Here is an 8,327-nt window from a genome sequence, read left to right as displayed (position 1 = left end):
TCCGAGCACACCATCAGCGGGACCAAGTACGCCGCAGAGGTAAGGACCCCAAAAACCACCATGTACTGGACCCAGAAAACCACCACATAGGCCCCCATAAACCACCATGTACTGGACCCAGTTAACCACCACATTGGACCCATAAACCACCATATACTGGACCCAGTTAACCACCACATAGACCCCCATAAACCACCATATACTGGACCCAGAAAACCACCAAATAGGCCCCCATAAACCACCATGTACTGGACCCAGAAAACCACCACATAGGCCCCCATAAACCACCATATACTGGACCCAGAAACCACCACATAGGCCCCCATAAACCACCATATACTGGACCCAGAAAACCACCACATAGGCCCCCATAAACCACCATGTACTGGACCCAAAAACCACCACATAGGCCCCCATAAACCACCATGTACTGGACTCAGAAAACCACCACATAGGCCCCAAAAACCACTACATATTAGGCCCAGTTAACCAACACGCCCCCATAAACCACTACATATTAGGCCCAGTAAACCACCACATTGGCCATAATAAACCACCACCTACTGGACCCACTAAAAAACAAACTATACCTGATAAACCAATACATTCCCAAATAAAGAAAATCCCGAAACCATCAATAATGCAACATATGCAAAATCCTTCTGCATTGCGGTTTTGTGTCTTCAAAGCGTTCTAGTAAACTAGTACTTAATGAATTTAATGTCTTTATTAGTTTGAATGAGTTACCTAGCTAGTCATTTGTTTGTTTGGCTGCAATTACATAAATCAATCAGTAATGTGGATAATAGATTAGAAAAAGGAACCATGATGGCACAGAGTAAAGTTTCAAATATTTGCTTTGAATTGAAAACATTCTTAACTTAGAAACCTTCATAATGGAAGTGAATTAATCAAGCAGAGTACAAAAGGTCTCAGTTTTGACCCGTTTGCGCGTTGCTTTGATTAATTTACTCTAGTACAAATCCTGAGCCTGAGTGAAAAGTCTCCCAGCCCTCCACACCCCTGCAGTCTCCTAGTGAATGTACCTCCCCAGGCGTGAACCCTTCTGATGGGCTCCAAGCACAGCACAAAGGTCCCCTGAAGCCCAAAGAATCCCGGCCGGTGCTTTGTGAATAATCGAGTTACCGGTGCCTTTTGTCCCTCCGTTTCCCAGCTCCACCTGGTGCACTGGAACACCAAGTACCCCAGCTTTGGAGAAGCCGCCAGCAAGTCTGATGGCCTTGCTGTGGTCGGAGTATTCCTGAAGGTCAGTACCCCAACGCAATAATAAATGTGTTCCAAAGATGTGAGCATTAATGTGCTCTTGTCGGTGCTAGTTGTAGTTGTGTTGTGCAAATTCATGTGCATGAATAAGGTAAGGATACTGTCTGGATACCATAATTATAGGATTATTAACTCTTACTCTTCTAAGTCATCTCGCAGACTTTGATATTCAATATATTCTATAATGAGCAGGTGGGGGTAAGGGATGCTAACATGTAGGATGCTAGGAAAGATGCTTACATGTAATTGGTGGTCATGGAGGGTGGATTCAACCCAGACATTTTGGCTGGGAGTGGAACAATCGGTCTGTTCATTATCCTGCCCCCTTATCCCCTCCACTTATCTTATAGTACTATTTTTATTGCAGCAATATGGAAAACCCAACTTACGACATCTCCGACCATTATCAGACATCTTCATTTCCTGTTCCAGCTGCCTGAGAGTATTACTTTAGCTTATCGTAAAATGTTTGTTTTTTTGCAGATCGGGGCTCAGAACGCACAGCTCCAGAAGGTCCTGGACACCTTCGACGCCATCAAGACCAAAGTAAGACTCGCTTGCTCTTCATCCCACCTAGCTCCCTTCCTCCTTCATTTACGTGTCCCGTCCTCCGACCACGACCACCCCCCCTGCTCACTTTTCTCCCGCCGCTTTCCCTCTCAGGGCACCCAGACCACCTTCCCCGGCTTCGACCCCACAACCCTTCTGCCCGGTTGCCTCGACTATTGGACCTACGACGGCTCCCTGACCACACCCCCTCTGCTGGAGAGCGTGACCTGGATCGTCTGCAAGGAGACCATCTCCGTCAGCCCTGCCCAGGTAAACCCACCTACCACCCCCTGCTGGCCAGTCCAGAGGCTATTTGCCGTAGATGGGATAAGAGAGAGGGGGCAGCTCACACTCACACAGGCAGGGCCCAAGCACAGCGTGCTGATAATATCGATGCCCACCTCTTATTATTCTCGCCATTACAACCTGAATCAAGGAGAGGATTGTCCGGCGCGCATCCAGGTTTTCACCTGGGGAAACCCAATCCAAGCCCAGAGAAGAAGACTCTCATTGTGGAGGAGTTAGGACAGAAACAGCACTCATCCTTGTGTGACTATGACCGAGCGTATCAGGGGAGCTGATCTAGACTGGCTATGATGAGGACTGGAGTTTGATTGCGGTCATAAGTGAGGGTTTTTACGTGTGACCACACTTTTTTAACATTTATTTATGAACAGATGTTCATAAATTTATTTAGAACGCCTCTGTGAGACTTTCCTAAGTTTACTGTAAAGTAAGCTGTTTGTTTGTATGTTGTACCTTGAGTTATGTAGCAGGGGAATGTCGCCAGACTGCACAAGAAGGGGGCACTTGCCTCACACAATGAGTGCAGAATCACAGCTGTTGGGGTTTTCTGCTAAGCTTAAACATCTAAATATTTACCATATCACCCTCAGTTCAATTGACCTCCACTTCCTCTAGTGGGATTGTTGGGATATGGAGGTCATGTGACCAGTAGACAGGGATTGTTTGTCTTCATAGTAAACAGGTGCAGTGTGGACACAACTTTGGCACATTGCAAAAAACAAGTCGTTCCAGTTCCCAACAAGTTGAGATTATCATCATTTCATTCGGAAGTGTCCATTTCAATATTATCAGTTATTCATATTTCCATGTATGATCAAGGATTACAACTATCATTTCATTGATATTAGCTGTCAATATATTGAATCTTGCAGGAGATCAGGGATTGTCCAATAGATTGGTGGTCTTGTGGTTGCATTTGAAAGACCTGAAATGATCAGCCATTTCCAACCAGCCGGGAGCTATTTGTAACACGCTTGCTTAGAGATCGCAGTTTTAGTTTCACTTCCTTCCAGTTCGATTTCCGTCCATTTCAGCACTTGTAGAACCACAGCCAACCTTCCTTCCCCTATCCATCAACTAAACAGGGCCCATTATTTAATTCCAACAAGCAACCACTCACAACCCTTTTCGTCAGTTAGCAGGAGTCTTACCCAAGGACACTTAAAGTGAGCTTAAAGATACTATCACCAAGGAGTTGGCGGGATAGATTTGGTGAAGCATGCCTACATGATATATTGGATATTGGGGTTCGAACCGGGAACCCTCCGACTGACATTCATACGGCCTGGTCACTGTTAGCCCTGTTAGCATTGGCCCCATTAGGACAGTAGCCAATGAGGTGACGGTGTCTAAACCACCCTCTTCTTGCTCCTCCTCCTCTTCCCTCTCTCGTTCCACAGGATGGCCAGCTTTCAGAGCGCTCAGTTCAGCGGCTGTGGGCGAGGCCGCCTGCTGCATGGTGGACAACTACCGCCCCCCCAGCCCCTGAAGGGCCGGCCGTGAAGGCCTCCTTCAAATAAGACCCCCCACCCTCCTCCGTCCTCACCCGCGTCCCCCCCTGCTCCCCCCCCCTCCTACTTCTTCAGAGTGGAACACAAAGCAGGTCGGCCCATGACCAGAAAGGACGAGCTGAATAGAAAAAGATAAAAGCCACTGCCACCGCTACCCCCATCCCTAACCCCCGCCCGAGCGTGTTAATCGAACACATAGCATCCCCCGCCGCTTAAGAATGGACATTTAGATTCCCAACCAACAGAGATCGTGCCCAGAGCGTAATTCATCTCCTAGGAACAGTGGAAGTGCTGCTGCGCCGGCGTCGCCACACACGGCACTCGGCCGCTCTCCGTCACTCCGGCGTGAGACAAAGCTTGCGGTGAAAGCGCCGGCTGTTAGCTTACGTTAGCTGGTGTTAGCTTCAAGCTGTAGCCCTGCCAATTTTGAGAGTCTAACCAAGCAGCCAGTTAGAGGCAGAACGCTATGCTACGGGGGAGGGTGGTCTTGGATTCTGGTCATCAATTACTGACTGCATGGGTTGAAGACAGACGTAACAGATGGCCGAGCCATCTCTCATCCTGCACGTCGGTCTGTAATCTCCCTCTGCCCGTTGCCCTGCAGGATACCGCCAGCTTAAAACACGCAGTGGTAGGCATAGCGGCGAGCGACCAACTGCTTCTGAAAATCCTCCTCTGACGCACACGCACACACACACCACACACACACATGCGCTAACATGCACAGGAGGTATAGGCCATGCCTGTGGGCACTGACCTGCTTTGTGACTACTGTTTGAGTACAACAATTGAACCACGTTAGCATTAACAGTGCTAGCGCGAGTAGCATAGCTCTGTTTAATCATACCCGGTTCCACATCCAATGCCATCTGTCCCGTGTTGTGAGGAAAACTGTTTCTAAATGAGCGCCATAGGAATACATACAAGTAGTACATACTTAAGTACATAGTACTACCTAGTAATACATGTGATGTATTGTACGAATAGAAAAAAAAATTGGATTTGTGATCAAGTGATTTCTACATTTTCTTGCTTGCTGATTGAAATTCGAATGTGACGTCTTAATGTTTAGTCTAATTTGTTGCGAGGAAGGTGACGGCAAGAGAAAAAGAAAACTGGTCGCATGACAAAGAATGATTTTGTATACCATGTCATTTACTTGTCTTGTTTCGGTCAGTTTTAATGAAACTGTGTCGTGTGCTAACAGTTTTGAAAAACGCACAAACATCTCCTGTTAAAGGAGCGGCCATGTTGGCCACTGCACAACGCCAACTGTCATGTTTCTCCGAGCCAATGCTAGCCTCACCCTGGTGCTCCGTTTGAAAGCCTAACTAAGCCGACAATCATGGAAGATACTTTAAAGGATTGGACCACAATATCTTAAGACTTAAATGATAATTAAAGAAAAATGGAAATCTACAAGGAGTAATGAATAATCATGAGCATAATATGATGATTGTGTTTGGTGCAAAAAGCAACAAAAAGAATCTGCCTTATACCAATTGTTTCTGGACCATGAAATCAGTCATTGCCATTCTGCCATTTTTGAAGTGGACATTTTGTTAGCTGAATAAATATATTTTGTGACAACTGTTTTTGGTGACGTCTAATTTTCTTTATTGACTCAAACTGTTTGTATATAAAAGCAAAAGAAAATTTATTCATAATGTAATCTTCATCATCTAATCAAGTTGGGGTACAATCATCTGTAAGAAAACGTAGTTTTAGAGTTAGCAGTAATTCATTATTTTAAATCAAACAACACCTCTTCCAGCTCTCACGTAGAGAGGTTCCAAGCCGAGGTTCAATGGAACACATTAGGCACTAGGAATCCCGCCAAGTCGATCGATCGACGGTGGGAAAACACTGGTGTCAATAGAGAAGTTCCAGTGTGTCATGGTTAGCATTGCCAGTAACCAAGGAGCGCCAAAAGAGTTTCGTAAACCACCGCAACAATTTCAGGTTGGCCAACTGTTAGCCAAAAGTTGATCTCTGCTGTCAGCTTGCCAACAGCCTCATGTTGTATCCTGACTTCATCCCCTTTCTTTAAAGTGAGCCTGTCCACCTCAGATCCTGAAGAGGAACGTCTGTGTTTCCCTCTGGTCCAGATCGACACGACACCCATACGGTTTGGCTGGACAACAGAGGCTGCTCAACAGAGCAGGTTTGTCCGTCTTCCAGGAATAAACCCTGGAAGAGGACTGCAGAACTCTCCAGACTCTCTCTGGCTCAGACGTCAAGAGGAGGAGCAGCCATAGTTACTGGGATCAATGTTCCACTGTTAAGATTTTGTGCCCACAGAGACGGGGAGAAATTAGTGCTTGTGTTTGCGTGTGCGTGTCTACTCCCCTCGCCGTTCCCCCCCCCCCCCCCCCCCCCCCCCCACCATTACCTTTTTAGCCCAATTCAAAATGGCCGTCCTGTTCCATTGGGCCCTTACGGAATATGCTCACTAGCTGTACGGCCGGTTCTGCGATGTCTCCTGGTGTTGTGACAGCTGTAGCGGGGTGGGGAGGTCCCTGGGGGGCTATCTCACTCACACAGCTGCCCCCGGCTTCCATTGGTTGGCCTTGCTTCGGGAGCACTGGGACTATATGATTTAGTGGTCTAGTTCTGTTTCAGGCTCCTGAGGGGGGGGGGGGGACTTATGTGAGGGGGCTGGAGCAAACTTCCCTCAAGGAACTGATGGATCATGGTTAAACTGTACATTTAGTTTTTCCTTATATAGATCCTGTATATCCTGCATGTTCAGACCCTTTTACGTTTGGCCTTGTAACCGAAAGGTTGCTAGTTTGATCCCGAGCTCCTCCTAGCTGAGTGTTCATGTGTCCTTGAGCAAGACAATTAACCCTAACTGCTCCTGACGAGCTGGCTGTCGCCTTGCATGGTTGACTCTGCCATCCGTGTGTCAATGTGTGTATTAACCGATGTAAGTGGCTTTGGATAAAAGCGTCTTCTAAATGCCCTCATTGTAATTGTAATTGTAATTTTATCCAAAGCAACATACAGTGTTTTAGGTAAAGGTCTGTAACAAGGTCCATGCCCCACTCCACGCAGGGTGATGGTGTTAGAAATCCGGGTTGTTGTTGAAGTTTGTAGACAAGGATACAGGACCTGGTACTCCATGTTCCGTGTGCGTGGTGCCGGCTGATTTAAGATGTTCACATTGACTGCTCAATGTGCAACGAGTGTGCAGCCTCGCCCCGCCCCCGAGTCCAATCAGTCAGGCTCGGACCAGGCGAGGCTGCTTTAACCAGCCCCCATCCACACAGACTCCACTAGGCCATTGAGAGTAGGTAGGGGTTAGGGAATCATCTTGCTCATTGATGTCTGCAGGAAGGCTGCAGACATTTGATGTCAAACACAGAACCTTTCCGCTCGGACTTCAACACTACACTAACCACTGAACGATACCTATTTTGAGGAATGCTAAATGTCTGTTACAGAGTTCTGAGAAGCATGTTGCAGGCTGCTATGTCATGAGGTCTGTTGTCTTGTATCCGCGCCAATGCAGAACAGAACGGCATCTACTGCCACTGCAGCGTGATTGGTATGAGTTGTGACCGTTTAACCCACAACAATGTCATCAGATAGACACAGAGGAGACAGATACAGAGATAGTGAGAGAGAACGAGAGGGGGAGGGATGTTGGGTGAGACAGAGAGAGACAGACAGGGGCGGGTGCATACTGCCATAGAGAGAGAGAGAGAGAGAGAGAGAGAGAGAGAGAGAGAGAGAGAGAGAGAGAGAGAGAGAGAGAGAGAGGGGGGGGGTGCATACAGCCATAGAGAAGAGAGAGAGAGAGAGAGAGAGAGAGAGAGAGAGAGAGAGAGAGAGAGAGAGAGAGAGAGAGAGAGAGAGAGAGAGAGAGAGAGAGAGAGAGAGAGAGAGAGAGAGGGGGGGGGTGCATACAGCCATAGAGAAGAGAGAGAATGAAACAGAGATGGTTGAGAGATGGGGAGATGGGAGGGAGAGAGAGGGAAATTCACACTGACAGTCGGTCAGACATTCAGCGGTCAGCTGATGGCCGCTGCTCGTCTGTGATGAACATGTAGCCTGACATGTTGCAGCTCAGAGCGCGCATGCAGCAGCAATGCATGCGCGCTCTGAGGAATCACATGACGCATCACCATAGCGCCCCAACCAAAGCCACTAGCTATACATGACATTTAGTATTTGGTAAGCCAAGGTATGGGCTAAGGTTGGGGAGCGAACACACTAACCACTATGGCACTATCCAGCTGTTTCACAACATACCGTTGATTATATGTTGTTATACAATTATCCAATGTGATAAACATATTAAATTATCCTTGTCAATTATGTGTAGATAACAAATAATAAGAATAGACAGATTTGTAGTGCACTTTTTAAATGGAAGTGGTTTATTGAACATTTCCGAGTGATTTACAATAAGATATAAATTCTCAGGGAACAAGTAATCATAAAACAATGAAAACTACCGTGAAACCATAAAGTGATAAACCTTTAAAGGGTGGGGAAGTAGTTAGAGAGATAAAAGAACAGGGTCATTGTTATTTATGCGCCGGAGCGAATGTGTGCATAGAAACGTTTCTGATGTGAACCATGGCCACAGTGCCGTCGTTCAGCTGGCTTTTGTTCCACAACTGTCGGACGCAGTCACTGTACTTTGACCTTGTGTTGACAATGAGTTAC

General features: G+C 46.9%; 1 pseudogene; it reads left to right on the top strand.

The window, feature by feature from the left end:
• Positions 1–3,659, top strand: part of LOC130377360 (carbonic anhydrase 1-like) — a 3,835-nt pseudogene extending 176 nt beyond the window's left edge.
• The last annotated feature ends 4,668 nt before the right edge of the window (positions 3,660–8,327 follow it).

Source organism: Gadus chalcogrammus, chromosome 23 (genome assembly GCF_026213295.1).
Source record: "Gadus chalcogrammus isolate NIFS_2021 chromosome 23, NIFS_Gcha_1.0, whole genome shotgun sequence".
Taxonomy (NCBI): domain Eukaryota; kingdom Metazoa; phylum Chordata; class Actinopteri; order Gadiformes; family Gadidae; genus Gadus; species Gadus chalcogrammus.
This window is presented reverse-complemented; position numbering and strand designations above follow the sequence as displayed.